The sequence below is a fragment of the Mya arenaria genome, chromosome 16, assembly GCF_026914265.1.
Source record: "Mya arenaria isolate MELC-2E11 chromosome 16, ASM2691426v1".
Classification (NCBI taxonomy): Eukaryota; Metazoa; Mollusca; class Bivalvia; order Myida; family Myidae; genus Mya; species Mya arenaria.
The window spans coordinates 18,428,100-18,446,915 of record NC_069137.1 but is presented as its reverse complement, the minus strand read 5'-3'; the positions used below and the strand labels follow the sequence as shown (position 1 = coordinate 18,446,915).

Here is an 18,816-nt window from a genome sequence, read left to right as displayed (position 1 = left end):
TTGGTGATGTTTTATTCGAACACTTGTCATCTTTTAGATGGATGAAATGTGTAAGAACTGCATATATGGGGGCTTGGTTTGATATAGTACAAACTTTTTAAAACATTTCTCAAACTCAATCTAAACTCAAAATGTATCGCTTTTATTTCATGTTATAAATATTACATATGTAGTTTTTGTTAAAACGCTTATATTTATAGTTCATAAATATATATGGATATCCTAGTTAAAACACTTGGCAATGATAAATTTTAAATCCATTGAACCCTTTCAAAATATAAGGATACATGTATTAAGCCCCTGACCCTGCACCACAAATTTTGAAACTATACATTTAGTGTTTTCATAACATTCATGTAAATATCATTGATCACCTTGATACTGCAAATACAAGATCTCCGAGTATCGATTTACTTTTACGATCTTGCCTCTTTATAGGCAGATGTGTCATCAATTGGATATGCAGATAAACGGCTGGTTAAAGTAAACATGAATGCTGAGAATTGTCCTTGAATTCAGTTCGCTTGCGGAGCATTCATAATACTATAAAGTACTTATTCATTTGTAATGTGTTGGATTTCGTTACGGTGAACAGAAGTATTCATGGAAAATACCTCAAATATATGAGAACTTAACATGAATGTATATTAAACACATTGATACCACAAATACACAAGTAACTAGAACCATTCCAACGAAATAAACTGACGAGTAGTGTTAGAAAACACATGTACTGAACACTTTTCTGAATCTACAGCCAACAACTTTTACGTTGACCCTGTCAAAAGGGCAAGATCAAACACTTTTATGTAGTTAGACTCCAGACAGTATGCGATTGATTTGATGTATGATACTCGTGTAATCGTTGAAAGCTTTTCTTACTAAAACACTGCACAGTAGTGTGAAGAAAAACATTTTGTCGGGGTTTGTATTATCAATACCTTAAAAGACATTAATGAGATCATTGTGTGCATGTACATCAAATATGTCGAAGTTTATCGGTGTTGCAAAACACTCTTTTTTATGAATCAATTGAAATAAACACAAATTGTCATAACTTTTTAAGCATTTTAATCATATGTTTTGCATATATACAATCAGCAAGCAACACCCTTTTAATTAATACTTATGTAAAAAACTACTGAAACAAGCTCAGTAGCCAAAAGTTTAAACAAAAACACCGTTTAATGACACAGGGTAAACGCCAAAGACATGGAAAACAAACACACAAAAAGAATACAAACAAGAAACTTTGAACAACAGCACAAAACTACACAAACAGCACAGTGTATATATACTATATAAAAAAACTAGATATATTTATCAAGGATTGTTAAGTACCGCCTTAGAACGGTCAGTAAATTGTAAATTTACTGGGGTTTTTAACCAGTTTACGTGCACAAACCTCACTCTTATCCCAAAAATCCTGAATAAAGAAAAAAACGTACAGGTAATAAGGTACATCTTATCAAAGTATGCATTAACTTGAGGAAACTTAATAATAAGACAAATAAAAACAAACTAATAGGTAAACCCCAAGTACTAAGTAAACCATAATTTTATTTGTCACCAGCAATAAGAAAATAGCAGTATCGCCTACGTCTTTATGACAAGAGTATTTTTATATCGGATTCCTCAATAATAATTTGATCTTTAGATGCGAAATGATATGCCTCAAAGAATACAGAAAGAGACAAGCAAGACACAACAAACATAAAAATACGTATTAATACAAATGACGGCCGGCCTGTTGTTTTTTTTGCAATGCGTGAAAATTAATTAGAGAAATAACGATTTAAAGCCATAATTAAAATATGTTTATATATGTAGTTCGTACACGAATATTTCCCCAAACCCCCTTGTTGTATGAATGCGTATATGGTTTCAAATATGGTGTATAACTGGTTTCAATCAATAGGTATCACTCGATGCATCTTTCTCGTTGACTGACACTAAAGTCACATAACGCCATCTTAATGCATCTTCGATCTGTATGAATTTAATTACCACCACAATTGTCCGCGAGAAGAGTAGTCACTCGAGGCCAGTGTCCAAACTCTGTCAGAGCGTAATCCCCGAGCGAGATAACAGCATCTAGCCTATGAACGCCACCTCCATCCTGCACTCCCGAAATCCGAATAAATTAACTTTCTATAAATACATTAACATATTGTCAGAATTTGCTTTCGGAAAATGAACTATTAAGAAGTAAGATAGTGTCACAAAAAAACACGTGTGAAGGCACTTATTTTGGTGCAAAGGTCGAAGTCCTCCTAAACGAAAACATTTGACGTATAACCTAGAAGTGACACATTACATTGGTCCCATCTGGCGACTGTGGTGTGGCAGGCACAAGTTCTGAGCAAAGATGAACGTGTAATGTGCATGCTGAAAGTCAGTTGAGCATGACTGTACTGGCCCTGTAGGACGGGTCGTGCCTCTCAATTCGTCCATAGCAGCAGTAACGCAGTCTTTGTACACCTAATTTCAATGCAGACATGTACATATCATTTTATAAGAGTATGAAATATTTAGCTCATTCAATACAAATGTTAAACTAATATCGCCTAATTACAGCGACTGTTTCTATTGAAAATGCATCGAAGAACATCAGAAGAGCAAATATAAATAATGAAGGTGAACGAAGTTTTTATTTCAATATATTTTTCTGATTCAGCAGCCAGCTTCTCGTCGTCTGTCGTGGCATCAGCAACTTTTTTCTGTGTCATCTCGCACGTGACACACACGTCCTATTGGGGAGTGGCGATGTGTAAAAGTATTAAATAGTTAATAGGTTGCTTATGTTTCATTTATCACAGAGCTAAAAACGAATACATTTATCTTGAATAAAACAATATAAATATCGCCTTCTTAATATAGAACAGATATAAGTTTTAAAGATGCTTTTACAATCATTATCATTGGAAATTTTAATTTTTTCTCTTTAAACATGTATTTCTATTTTACACTAACTAATTTATTACACACATGTACAGAAATACAACTGTGCATGAACATTGGATTGGCTAACCTTTTGGAAACGTGCTTGACCAATTATTTGTCTTATTTGATAAGATTTACACCCGCAGCACTGCGTTAAGTGTCTATGATAGTGTACAATGTTAGAACGAAACTTATGTAAAAAAGCTGATGAAATGAAAATGTGAAAAACTTATGCAGCATGATATGCATAGTACTACTAACCTTGATGTTTAGACACAGCTCATGCCACAATCTGCAGAGCGTCTTATATTTAATATATTTTGTGGCTGCTTCAATGCACGACTTCTCATATAATTATACATTTTCGTCTTTGTTGTGGATCGGTGGAGGAAAACTGGTGCGCCCTTGATTCTCCCTCTGGTTGCTGCATGCATGGGCAGTCCTTCAACATCAACTGCAACATTTTTTGAAAATGATACATTTTCAATATCTTGAGAAGTTAACGCATGAATTTGCCGCCGGCATTGGTCTCCATGACAGCGGGGAACATTTTCATTCTCGTTGACATGTTTCAAGACGGTTTTTAGATGTGTTGGGCCGATGTCATATACACACATGAATGTTTTCTTGCATACAAAATTACCCTCAAAATTATAGTCGTATAGCTTACGCTGACGAAAACCATACCGGCTTCGTAAAATATATGAATTAATCCGGTTTAATGCTCCCATTATATATAAGTCATTTTCGTTCTTGGTATACTGCCTTATATTGTCAATATGGGCTTGGGGAGTGTTACGGTCAATAGAGTCAATGCACATAGCAGTACAATCGCTTTCAGTCAGTAATGTGTCGCATGATTCTACAATCGGTATGTCATCAGCATGTTCCGATGTTCATTTACATTTTCTGATGCCGCTGGATTGTCATCATTTTCATCATCAGACGTTTTAGTAATTAAAGAGAGCATTCCTATTGGTGAGTTATACATAATGTTTGCCCATAACATACAAACTAAAATAATTTATTGCAACGTTATATATAGCGAATCAAAAAAATAAGATCCACACTTACAACTACTGCAAAATAACTGATTATGAATTTAAATAGTGTCCATTCTTACAATAAGAATGATGATTTTGTTTTAAAAAAAAATGATCATAAAAATTGCATTTCTGTAATTTAAACGAATTATTAAACAATAGTCATTTAGCGTCAATGAACAGTTAAGACTACCTTTAGGTAGTTCATTTTTTTGTGAATGTCTTGATACTGTTAAATTCTGTCAAAATAATTCGTCATAAAATCGATGTATAAGCTGAAATAAAAAGTTTCTAAAAATGTATTAAAAATATACGGACGTTTCTAGAATCGAACCGGGTACACATGATTACAAGTGAAGCGCTTATCCATCTATGTCATTTCCACGCTATCTTATATTCACTGCACTGTGGTATTGATTTCATCGATAAGCGCACATAGCACTACCGTACGGAGTTTACCGAACGCGTTTATTTAAAAAAAATGTTGGTATTTTGTCCACTGTTAATGAGAAATACACAATGATTATTATACATGTGTACATTAATCATGATTTTAACAGTGTTAATATATAAATTAAACTTTAATATGGACCATAAGCTTACCTTTCTGAGGTATTACTTCGAGTAAGCAATTTCAGTTTCCAGTTGCAGACGATTGAAAACAAAAGGAGAAAAAAATCAATTTCAAATTTATTTCATGAATGGGATTTTACTTACTTCTAAATCGTCCATCTTTCAAACTTCTGATACATCGGAATATCAAATATTATGCAGTTTTTGCCATAAAAATTGACTTTTTTCAAACCGTTACTTTCTTTTTATTTATGTATTAACTTCCGCATTTATTCTGGAGTTTTCGTCCTATTCTGTCAATATCTCGGAAATGCGATAAGGTTCGTTTTCTCAGGCAGGCGGTCAAATACTTTTGAATTGTACGTGTATCAAAAGTTTAGTGGAAGAAGATTTACCTGGGGTTTAAAATGGTTTAAGTATATACACAACTTAAAACATTGATGGATAAAGTAAAAGTAATTATGTTAACTAACATAGTTATTCTAAGCACTAATTAACCGGAAACATACATCACCTGTAAGCTAACCAAGGCAACTGCGTCGGTGTGCCTCTGTGTGGCTACGGACCTGCATTCTTACCAAGGCAACTGCCTTGGTGAGCCTCAGCGTGGCTTCGGACCTGCATGTTAACTGAAGTAGCTGTTATGGTGAGCCTCAGCGTGGCTACGGACCTGCATTCTAACCAAGGCAACTGCGTCGGTGTGCCTCTGTGTGGCTACGGACCTGCATTCTAACCAAGGCAACTGCCTTGTTGCGCCTCAGCGTGGCTACGGACCTGCATTCTAACCAAGGCAACTGCCTTGGTGAGCCTCAGCGTGGCTACGGACCTGCATTCTAACCAAGGCAACTGCCTTGGTGAGCCTCAGCGTGGCTACGGACCTGCATTCTAACCAAGGCAACTGCCTTGTTGCGCCTCAGCGTGGCTACGGATCTGCATTCTAACCAAGGCAACTGCCTTGTTGCGCCTCAGCGTGGCTACGGACCTGCATTCTAACCAAGGCAACTGCCTTGTTGCGCCTCAGCGTGGCTACGGACCTGCATTCTAACCAAGGCAACTGCCTTGTTGCGCCTCAGCGTGGCTACGGACCTGCATTCTAACCAAGGCAACTGCCTTGGTGAGCCTCAGCGTGGCTACGGATCTGCATGTTAACTGAAGTAGCTGTTATGGTGAGCCTCAGTGAGGCTATAGACCTGCATGTAAATCAAGCCAACTGCCTCGGTGAGCCTCAGTGGGGCTACGACCTGCATGTTAACTAAAGCAGCTGTCTCGGTAAGCCTCAGAAGGGCTACGGACCTGCATGTAAATCAAGCCAACTGCCTCGGTGATCTCAGTGGGGCTACGGATCTGCATGTTAACTAAAGCAGCTTCCTCGGTGAGCCTCAGTGTTGCTATTGACCTGCATGTTAATCAAAACAGCTGTCTCGGTGAGCCTCAGTTTGGCTTTGGACCTGCATGTTAATCAAGCCAGTCGACTCGGTGAGCTTTAGTGGGGCTACGGACCTGCATATTAACCAAAGCAGTTTTCTCGGTGAGCCTCAGAAGGGGATACGGACCTGCATGTTAATCAAGCCAAGCGCTCGGTGAGCCTCAGTTGGGTTATGGGCCTGCATGATAACTAAAACAGCTGTCTCGGTGAGCCTCAGTTGGGCTACGGTCCTGCTTGTTAACATAAGCCGCTATCTCGGTGTGCCTCAGTGAGGCTACGAACCTGCATGTTAACTTAAGCAGCTGTCTCAGTGTGTCTCAGTGGGGCTACGGACCTGCATGTATAAAGCAACTGTCTCGGTGAGCCTCAGTGGGGCTACGGACTTGCATGTCAATCAAGCCAACCGCCTCGGTGAGCCCAGTGGGGCTACGGACCTGCATGCTTATTAAAGCAGCTGTCTCGGCGAGCCTCAGTGGGGATACGGACCTGCCTGTTAACTAAATAAGCTGTCTTGGTGAGCCTCAGTGAGGCTACGGACCTGCATGTTAACTAAAGCAGCTGTCTCGGTGACCCTCAGTGAGGCTACGGACCCGCATGTCAATCAAGCCAACTGCCTCGGTGAGCTCAGTGGGACTACGGACCTGCATGTTAACTAAAACAGCTGTTTCGGCGAGCCTCAGTGGAGCTACGGACCTGCATGTTAACTAAAGAAGCTTTGTTGGTGAGCCTCAGTGGAGCTACGGACCTGCATGTTAACCTAACCAGCTGTCTCGGTGAGCCTCAGTGGGGCTACGGACCTGCATGTCAATCAAGCCGGCTGCCCCGGTTAGGTGTGATGCTACGAACATTTATGTAACTTGATAAAGTTTAAATATCTAAAATATTAGGAAAGAAACGGTAATTTTCCGATGACTAATAAATTATCGCTTGATTTTTACATCATGCGCGCACACCACTGCGCATCAAACGACTATGATCTCTTTATGCTGCCACGTTAATCATACTTAGAAGTAATCGAGAAAAATGTCGTTGATACAAACAGTGATTACTTTTATTTGTTTATTAAAATAAATATTTAGTTCAAACACTTGCTTTGTTTTTTGTTAAACCTTTTAAAACTAATGAACTTTAACCTAAGGAAGAGGACGGATATATAATCATGTGATTTCACGTCACGCACGCATACATACTAATGGCCTCGCATTTAAACAGACACTTCTCTCGAAAGGCGGCCATTGAGCGACAGACTCTCAGTGCGTTTAGCATAATTTGTAATATTGGATTTGTAGTGTGATTTATACAAACAGTGAGTGTATTCTATCATATTGATTTACAAAACTGTTTACAAAGCTACCACATTTTAATGTTATAATATATACTATTGATGCATTCCTGATATACATATTTATAGAGATATAAAGCGTTTTTTAATAATTATGTTTTTAACGGAGGAACAATGAGTTAGAGAAAGTTTGCGTAATAAGTATTAAATGTATCTAATGTATAAACTAAAATCATTTCTACAAGCCATTCACAATTTGCTGTATGCAATGTAGAAATGTTTTAATAAAGTACATGCCTTTTAAGAATTGTCGGAATTAAATATATTTGTGGTGTAGTGTTATAAGGTTCTAACCTTCAGAACATTAAAATATCAATATTCCCCGTATTTGGTATTTGATAAAGTCAATATTTTGGTGTTTTTTTGGGGGGAATGTTTGAATATTGTATGTATTCTTCGTTAAATGTTAATATTGTAGTAGGCAATGATTGTTTTCTGATGTTTTGTAGATTTAAACAACTATTATATTTGGCGTTAAATGTCTCTGTATTAAAATATTACTTACTTTTTCATTCATTTTAATGACAACTTCTGACGTTTACAAGTCCGCAAATAAGTTGTAGAATATGCAATAGTACTTTGTTGAGATCATATTGACTTACAATAAACAAATAAATGCAAATAACAGTTCCTTGCACAAATGCTCTTAGAACTCCTACATTAATAAATATGAGTAATGATAATATGCCTAACACTTCATACGATTTTATTATAAATCATAAAGTGTATTATTTGATTTTTCAGCATGTTTCATAGTATAGCTTTTCGGTTATGGTGCATTACGAACCCTCTATCGCGAAATAATCGCCCCTGATTTTAATAATTAGTGATTATGTTATCAATTTTAATAAGTTGAAAGACCAGGTTTGATACATTTCTCTTATAAATGACATGACACTCTATATTTTCAACACCTTTTGTTTTATTACACCATTTCATTGTGTAATCATCTATATCATCAATTAATAAGGAAAGTAAACAATTATTATTATTTTTATGACCATAATTATTATTATTATCATTATTATTATTATTATTATTATTATTATTATTATTATTATTATTATTATTATTATTATTATTATTTTCATTATTATTATTATTATTATTATTATTATTATTATTATTATTATATTATCATTATTATTATTATTATTATTATTATTATTATTATTATTATTATAATTGTTAAAATTATTATTATTATAATTATTATAATTATTATTTTTATTATTATTATTATTATTATTATTATTATTATTATTATTATTATTATTATTATTATTATTATTATTATTATTATTGTTATTATTATTATGAATGAAGATAATAACAGAGCATACGTATCCTCAACCTTCTGAATTATATAGATGAACGACTTAATATTAAAGGTACTAGCTCATGTTTTTGGGATCAAAAATTAGTTTTCCCTGTATACTGCATCTACAAACACGTTTTAATCATTATTTTACTCTATGATATCGAAATTGCAGAAACAAAAACATTTAAAGTATAAATAACAGAGCATACGTATTCTCAATCTTCTGAATTATATAAATGAACGACTTGATATTAAAAGTACTAGCTCATGTTTTTGGACCAAAAATTAGTTTTTCATGTATAATGCATCTGCAAACACGTTTTTATCATTAATTTACTCTATGGTATCGAAATTGCAAAAACAAACGCATTTAAAGTACAAAACACATTTTGCTTTTAGTGAGGTGCGAACTCACGGTGATAAAGTCATGATAAAACTAGAAAACCGACGGCTAAACCAATTTAGCCAATTCTTACTTCCGTCAAAAAGGGTGGGGAAATATATACTAGTTTAAATAAATAGTAAGCACAGTTAAATGATCACCAATTCATTGATTCTAAAGGCTGTAGCTTAAGCTTTTCAGTGAAAGAAAACATGTACCCCACTATGTAACACGTACATTTTCTATACTATAGTTGTGAATGATTTTATCAAATTTGAGGAATCTACTTTTAACTTTGGTCTGTTTTTAATTTCCAGGAACTAAAGTTCGTTTACGACTGATTGGCTTTGCTCGTGAACAAGTTGCGTTAGGTAAGAGTACAAATTGTATAGTATTTTTGGTGGTGCTGTTTCGTTGTTGTAGTTGTTGTTTTTGTTGTTGTTGTTAATGTGTTGTTGTGGTTATTATGTTATGTTTAAAGTTTTCGCTACTGAGCTTGTGTCTGTAGTTTTTCACATAAATATTTTGATGGTCTTAATATTTGAGGATTTACCAAATTGCAATACGTGTAGTGTATATCCATGAAATTGCATCTTAAATATTCAAAATAAGAATAAGTTTACAAAACATTTAACCTACACATATACCTGGCTATCAGCAAAATATCCGAACATATGTCATATCAATATCTTAATCAGTAAAAATACAATTCTAACTATAGTATATTTGCGTGCGTTTTCACATTGATTTAACAGATCACAGGATGTTTTCACATTGTGTAAAAACAAACACATGGTTTAAACAAGGGTCACATTAAATTGACAGTATATCCATTCAGGTCATGCACGACTTAGGATTAATCTTAAAGGTGAAAGGGCCTGAATATTTTACCAGAAGTTGAAAACCGTGATAGTGTAATGTTGTGTTGAGTGTCAATCGACATCATATTTTTTTCCGATAGGATAACCGTCCAACAGAGACAGTTTTATTACCCGTCGTTTATAATTCTGAAACATTTGAATGGAATCGTTAGTGACAAATAAGTAAAAGCTCAAAATGTTCCAAACGTACCCAAACTGTCAGCCATACGTGTCATGACGTGGCAATACAAGCTAGGTAATAACACCATCCGGATTAAGTATGCAAATCTGAAATAAAGCATGGTGATAATGAGATCATGGACTATTGTCATGTGGCTAGTGGATTTGTCCATTTATTATGAATAATGGTAATAAGATCATGGACTAGGAATGTCCCTATTGTCATGTGGCTAGTGGATTTGTCCATTTATTATGAATGATGGTAATAAGATCATGGACTAGGGATGTCTCTATTGTCATGTGGCTAGAGGATTTGTCCATTTATTATGAATAATGGTAATAAGATCATGGACTAGGGATGTCCCTATTGTCATGTGGTAGTGGATTTGTCCATTTATTTTGAATGATGGTAATAAGATCATGGACTCAGAATATCCCTATTGTCATCTGGCTAGTGAATTTGTCCATTTATTATGAATGATGGTAATAAGATCATGGACTAGGGATGTCCCTATTGTCATGTGGTAGTGGATTTGTCCATTTATTATGAATAATGGTAATAAGATCATGGACTAGGGATGTCCCTAATGTCATCTGGCTAGTGAATTTGTCCATTTATTATGAATGGTAATAAGATCATGGACTAGGGATGTCCCTAATGTCATCTGGCTAGTGAATTTGTCCATTTATTATGAATAATGGTAATAAGATCATGGACTAGGGATGTCCCTAATGTCATCTGGCTAGTGAATTTGTCCATTTAGTATGAATAGTGTTAATAAGAGCATGGACTAGGGATGTCTCTGTTGTCATATTGCCAGTGGATTTGTCCATTTATTAAGAATAATGTTAATAAGAGCATGGACTAGGGATGTCTATACTGTCATGTGGCTAGTGGATGTATCCATTTATTCAGAATAGTGTTAATAAGATCATGGACTAGGGATGTCTATACTGTTATGTGGCTAGTGGATGTATCCATTTATTTAGAATAGTGTTAATAAGATCATGGACTAGGAATGTTCCTATTGTCATGTGGCTAGTGGATGTATCCATTTATTCAGAATAGTGTTAATAAGATGATGGACTAGGAATGTCCCTATTGTCATGTGGCTAGTTGATGTATCCATTTATTCAGAATAGTGTTAATAAGATCATGGACTAGGGATGTCTATACTGTCATGTGGCTAGTGGATGTATCCATTTATTTAGAATAGTGTTAATAATATCATGGGCTAGAAATGTCCCTATTGTCATATTGGCAGTGGATTTGTCCATTTATTATGAATGCTGTTAATAATATCATGGACTAGAAATGTCCCTATTGTCATATTGCCAGTGGATTTATCCATTTATTATGAATGATGTTAATAATATCATGGACTAGAAATGTCCCTATTGTCATATTGCCAGTGGATTTGTCCATTTATTATGAATAGTGTTAATAAGATCATGGACTAGGAATATCTCTATTGTCATATGTCTAGTGGTTTTGTCCATTTATTATAAATGGTGTTAATGAGTTCATGGATAAGGGACATCTCCATTGTCGTATGTCTAGTGGAATTGTCAATTTATAATGAATGTTGTTAATAAGATCATTGACTAGGAATGTCTCTTTTGTCACATGTGTAGTGGATTTGTCCATTCATTATGAATGGTGTTAATAAGGTCATAGACTAGGGATGTCTCTTTTCTCATATGTTTAGTGGATTTGTCCATTTATTATGAATGGTGTTAATAAGGTCATGCACTAGGAATGTCTATATTTTCATATGTCTAGTGGATTTGTCCTTTTCTTATGAATGGTGTAAATACGATCATGGACTTGTGTTGTCTCTATTGTCTTTTGTCTAGTGGATTTGTCCATTTAATATAAATGATGTTTATAAGATCATAAGATCTGAAGCACTGAAATTTACAACCAGTGAAGAGGTGAATGCATTTGTAAAATGTGCAAATAATGTTTAGTCCGTCATTATATTTTTACTTATCATCATTATAAAGTAAATTTTATTTTAAGTGTTCTTGAGATGCTGACAGAGCCTTACATTGACATATGTGTAGGAGTGAATAATTCGACTTATATGTACTTTTTTGTATAAATAAATACAATATTAGAAATAATTCATAAGTAAAACTCATGTGCGAAGCTTTTTTCATAGTCTTTAGATGAGCGAGTAGCCTGACTTCCCGAGACGTGGTACAGCAAGGTCAATATTTTCAAATAAAAAAGTGATATTACCAGCCATTGGTATGTCCCTTCTAACGACTCAAGTTTCAGACAAAAGTAGGATAAGAATAAGTTAATTGATATATTTTAACAAACACAAAACCTAAAATTAACAGCATTGAATCTTGTCCCTAAAAAACACAGTTGTCCAAAAGAACCTCTCGATTAATACCTGGCTTACAGCGTTTGCACTGATAAACATCTACATAGCTACATACTGCACCTTTGGTATAAGGGCTGTAAATAGCTTTTGCGCAAACCCAACTATTGATATGGGGACTGACCAATACTGAACTTTGGTTCCGAAGCATGACACTGGTTACAATTAAACTGTAAAAAAACTAACACAAAAGTCAACAGTCTGTTTCAAATTCATCAATCAATTTTTTTGTAGTTTTAAGTTTTATTGTTTTCCGCTTATTTGCAAACATTTTGATGACTTACCATCCTCAGGTTTATTGTAATGGCAAAGTCAAAATAATCATCGTTCATGGTACCCTACTCATGTAAAAAAATGCATTTCTTAAATGGATATTCTGATTCTGAACAGTTGTTTCTAGTAAATAGCCTTCTATGATGATTTTGAACTCCGTTTTTGTTTTAAAGATACCGTATCATAATATCAAAAGCATAATCTAACGGCTCATGCAAGTCCTAAAGTTATTACAGAACAAAGAGGAACTTAAATACCGACCATATGAAACTCAACATTCTCTCTCTACTTGTAAACCGCAAGCCGCCTCTCCTTAAAATTTGGTCTCATGTATTATTCATACCGCGAAGCCTTTCAATGAACAATTGAGTCAGTAAAGTATTCATTCAGATATCATATTACTACATTGACGATATGGAATTTAATTGCTAAAACTTTGAATAGTGTTTAAATCATTACATAATCAATAAAATACTAAACATTTTCATATTGACATTTCATTTCAAAGATATCTTCTTTTCATTTCACCACACTTGATCATGAACGTAAAACTTTCTTTACATACCTGCGGTGTGCGCACAAAAGCCATTATGTACACCATGAATTAACCATTGCTAGGCTTGATGCCGCGACAAATATGAAATTTATTTAAGAAAAATAAGACGTAATATGTTAACGAATAGGTTTGTATTTATGTGATATAGCTCAAGCAACTAATCTCAACTAAAATATAAAGTTATTCAAGTATGAACTTTATCTATACTTGATATATTTGAATTTTGCGTTTTGATCTTTTAAAGTAAAAGTAACTGAATTCGATTTTTATAATGCTTGTGGTAAGATATTCTTCTAGAATCTGCTTTGAGTACGTCTTTGCATCATTCATATATATATTTTTGCTAATGTACACTGTTAGAATGTAAAAGCACTTTGTGTAGCCGTTCACTATTTAACCGCGTCCTATACACTAAGCCAAGTTAAAACAACCACGTCCGATGATACAAGTTTTATTGTAAGCAAATATCTATATCTAAATTGTAAAAAAATGTTGTTCTATTAAACTTGAACAAAGCTGACTCTCTGATCTTAGCCAGGTATACTATCAGAATCCTTACCAGAAGCAGACTACTCTCGAAATAAGGTTTTATACTCCCTAATTAACCCCAATTATAGTAGACCATTCAGATATTCCAATACATTTAATCTCACGTGACAATAACCAAAGTATTTTTCTGGCTGTTGCCACAGAAAAGAGCTTGCCCATCAATAGTTTCAGTGATGTCAGAATTACTAGACCAAACCCCTTTAATATAATTTTAGTAAACAAGGTAACTAAAATTATTTCTGGACAGTACTTAAAATAACCATAAGCGGTTGACCTTAGCCGTAGCCGATTGACCTTCGATGGTACCAAGTGTCGTATGAGTTTAGCAAAAGGCAGATCCTTTGATAATTATTATTCAAGCCTTAAGGCCAGTCTTAGCATATGCTAAAGTGATTGACTGTTCCATCTATTCTCAGAATATCGAATCGACACCTGCCGGTAACGGTAATAAAGCTTCAATGAAAATAAACCCTATGACATTTTGACCACTTAGTAGCTAAAGATTGGAATGATGACCTTAACAGCGATGAATTAATATTGGCAGGGGCCTTTGTGTTAACGTTTTGTAACAAATATTTACCAAGCCCCTTGTGTACACAGGTATGAAACGACTGTTTTCAACTTAATACAACTTAACAGTCTAGTCCAGTATCACACTGGCGTCTGAAAACTCACCGTGTCTGAGATGAAGTGGTAAGTTCGATTGTTTATCCTAAAGTTTTCAGTTTCAGACCAACTGATCAACTATTTGAATTGATATATAAACTTAAACTCTTGAAGAGAGACAGCGAGCAAAAGCCGCAACGATAAATAAATTGCATGCATCTTTCTGTTATATCCGTCATCCTCAAACGTCCACATTTAGACGTTAACATTGTCGAGACTTAGCGATCATGAAATAAAAGAACTATATAAAACTAAGTTTAATTAAGTAGCCTAACAAACAATAATTAACCTACATTGCATTTGCTATCAACATTGGTTCGCAAAAACAGTATCACTATAAACAATTTAAACACTATACAAAGTCAACAGTCTGTTTCAAATTCATCAGACAATCTTGTTATTGTTTCAAGTTATGTTGTTTTTCGTTTATTTGCAAAATAAAGAGTCGTTTTTTTAAAGACTTTTCATCCACTTGTTTTTTTATGGCAAAGTCAAAATAATCAGAATGTTAATGTTGAGTATATTTTTCACTCCTGGCTATGCATTTGGTTCCTACTCATGTAAGAAAAAGCATTTCCTTAATTGATAAAATGCTTCTGAACGGATGTTTCTAGTAAATATCATTCAATAATGATTTTGGTCTCCTTTTGTGTTTTAAAAACTGTCAAATCATAATATCAAAAGCGTAATCGAACAGAGAATGCAAACCCTCAAAGTATTACAGAACAAATAGAGGAACTTGAATACCGGCCATTAGAAACTCAACATTATCTCTCTACTCGTAAATCTCTAGCCGCCTCTTCTTATAATTTGGTCTCACTCATTATCCATACCGCAAGGTTTTTCAATTAATTGTGAAGTCAATAAGGTAATCATTCAAAAATCTTATGACTACATTGACAATATAGAAAATAATTGCTAACATTTTGAAAAGTGTTTAATTCATTTCATTATCCATAAAATACCAAACATTTACAAATTGACATTTCATTTCAAAGACACGTTCTTTTCAATTCACCAAAAAAATATTAAGATTATGAACGTAACATAGCACTTCCTTTGACAATCGTGCGGTGTTCGCATTTCGAACGCATAAATAAACCATTGCTGTGATCGCTGTGATCGGTGCCACGACCAATCTACATTGTAATTTAAGAAAAATAGGGAATTAGATGTTTACGAAAAACTCAAAGTTTGCATTAATGGGATATATCTCAAGCAACTAATCTCAACTACAGCTATTGGTATGTACGATCTATGCATTTGATGTATATATATTTTACTTTATTCTATTTAATGATAATTGTATGATGTTTGATTTAGTTTTTAAAAGTCAAAATTCAAATCAAAATGTACAAATATATTTGATATAAGGCACGAAATGGTTAACGATTTTTATCCGTAAAAAAGCCTTAATTATTAGTACATTGGATATACTTTACTATGAAGACTAAAACTGGTGAAAATCAAGCGCAGAAAACAAACCCGTCAGAAGCAAATCATAGAGAACATAGAACAGAACAGAACAGAAATTGGCATGTGACAATTATAACATAGATTATATTAATAAAGCAATTATAAGTTTGATATAAATATTGTGAGAGTGTGTATAACAATTGCAATACTGTTATCGTTATTAAGGTATAATATGAAAAGGTTATGATTTCGGTGATATAAAGATCTATTCGTATTTCTCTCTATATATATAAATTCTTTTCAAAGAGGGATAAAACATAGAACATATTTATACTATATTAAGAAATCACGTAATTTAAAGGACTAATCACAGTAAAGCGCTAACTTCCTTAGGATGGTTTGGTTATTACTTTGCATTAAAACAATATACTTCATCAAACTCGTATGAGTGTATTAATACTTTGGAATATATTGACGTCTAAGGTCTAGTCTAGTCCCTGGAGGTATTTGGGTTCATTTTTTGTCCAGAGCGTTTCTTGGTATATTTGTGTCGGGGGATGTCTGAAGTTCATTTAAGCGAGGGTGGACAGCTGGCATCCCCCAGATTACCATGGTAACCAATACAACAGCCAAGATGGCCGCCGTTTTCTTAGCACATGACTAGTCTTACAATATTTATTATTATTATTTAACACAAACATATATTGACTTAAATGTTTGAAGTAAGTTATGTACATATGCTAAACTTTCTAACACACTGACCATCAAGGTCAACAAAGGTCATTTCAAGGTCGTAATGTGAAAAAGTGCTAAAAAATCAGTTTATTTACCACAAATTGTTTTTAATAATTTACAAATTGATGAAATATTCCATTCAAAGTGAATAGTTCTGTAACATGTAATTAATTACTATCATAATAATCCAAAAGAGAACCGCATAAGATATTCTGGTAAAATACACCAGACTATTACGTACCACCTCCCTATATCGACTTTTCTGAACAATTTCTAACTGATTTTTAATCAACAAACAATATTCATTTAAGTGTTTTTGGCAATTAAATGGTTTCGTTCATATGTATGCATTAACACTTTAAATTCTTATAAATGAATAATCTGTGGCAATGTATCATGTATGAAGCATTTAACTTGAGAATAAATTACAGTTAAGGTCCTTTAAAGGTTATACACCACCTGTATTGGCATTAATAGTTTAGTGACAATCAGTGGATTTTGGTGATGACTGGAAACGAAAGTAAAACAAGCAATGGTATATACCATAAATGTTTGGCAAAGTCTCAAGTATATGGAGCTGGTGTGTTTAATTACAAACACGTGTTGAAGATCGAGAAATCCAAGATGGCCCCATTGACCACTTCAAGGTCAAGGTCATTGCTTTCAAGGTTGAAGTATGAAAAATACCTCAAATTTGAAAATAATTTTCGTTTAATTTTTTTTGTGGCAGAAATGTAAATTGTTCCCTCATTTTAAAAATATTTTAGGGTAAACGTTTCAGACTAAAACAATACCAGTGAACAACATTATTAACCTAATCATTCTTTACGTCTTGGTTTCGTTGTCCTAAAGCAAGGGAAAATTATGTCCCAGATGTTATTTTCTCGCGTTTTAGAAGATATGGTGTTGATTTTAATGGATAGTGTTAATTTAGGTCTTACTTTAGAAGAAATATATTTGATATTAATGCAATTTGCAGATGACATTGTTATAATGGGGCATTCCCTCGAAACTTGCAAACATGTAAACAATAGTGATAAGAAATTCTGATAAAAGTAAGACTGTCGTGTTTAAAAAGTGCGGTCCTGAATATTGAAACCCATGTGTGCTGCAAGTACGGACCAGGCTTATAGAAACTAGTGTATATTTTCACTGAACAAGCAAACAATAAGACCTATCTGAATATAACTTGACACGAGATAATCTTACAGTTCAAACAATCCTTGAAGTACATACGAACGTTTCCAAATAAGGACAAAGACATTGTTATCGATGTTTCAATTTCATAAATAGGCAATTGTACTCAAACACCATATCATCATGAACTGAACAACTGAAATTGCAGTGTTTTTATAGTTGCTAAATAATACGTCTTTCGGCAAGAATTCATGATAATGTCTGGAATACTATTTGCATTTATACATTTTGCATGGTCCTTGCGTTGGCGGGATGGGTGTCAGGTTCGCGCCAGGTTATAATTTTATCACCTTATCCACAACATTTTGTTTTAAAATCCCAGATCCTCACATATACCTACGCAGATAATGTTTACGTGTAGCCGTCTTGACATTTTATATATACCTACATACAAACAAAAACTATAGATAAAAGCGACCCGGAACAAATGTAAAATGCTCGTTTGGTGTTATATTCCAGTCTCTCTAGGGTCACAACTCGACACTTGGTTGAACCTGAGCTATGTACCTTGTTATATTCCAGTCTCTCTAGGGTCACAACTCGACACGTGTTTGAACCTGAGTTATGTACCTTGTTATATTCCAGTCTCTCTAGGGACAAAGCTCGACACTTCTTTGAACCTGAGTTATGTACCTTGTTGTGTACCTGTCTCATTAGGGTCACAAATCGACACTTGTTTGAACATGAGTTATGTACCTTGTTGTGTACCTGTCTCATTAGGGTCACAACTAGACACTTGTTTGAACATGAGTTATGGACCTTGTTGTGTTTCAGTCTCTCTAGGGGCATAATTGGACATTTGTTGGAACCTGAGCTATGGACCTTGTTGTTTTCATGTCTCTCTAGGGGCGTAACCCGACCATTGCTTGCACCTGAATTATGGACATTGTTGTGTTCATGTCTCTATAGGGACGTAACTCGACACTTGTTTGAACCTGAGTAATGAACCTTGTTGTGTTCC

At 34.3% G+C, this 18,816-nt stretch overlaps 1 protein-coding gene across 18 annotated transcripts in view; it reads left to right on the top strand.

Moving 5' to 3' along the window:
* The window catches only part of LOC128221935 (trichohyalin-like), a 315,209-nt gene that overhangs the window by 77,012 nt on the left and 219,381 nt on the right, over positions 1 to 18,816 (top strand). For 7 of the 18 annotated variants that reach the window (XM_052930640.1, XM_052930632.1, XM_052930637.1 and 4 more), the window contains exon 2: positions 9,348 to 9,401. The exons of 1 other annotated variant lie outside the window; for it this stretch is intronic. The gene's annotated coding sequence lies outside the window, so the exon portion shown is untranslated. Of the gene's footprint in view, positions 1 to 6,990; positions 7,292 to 9,347; positions 9,402 to 18,816 lie in introns of those variants that run through there. 10 more of the 18 variants (XM_052930641.1, XM_052930644.1, XM_052930643.1 and 7 more) reach the window with 4 other exon arrangements.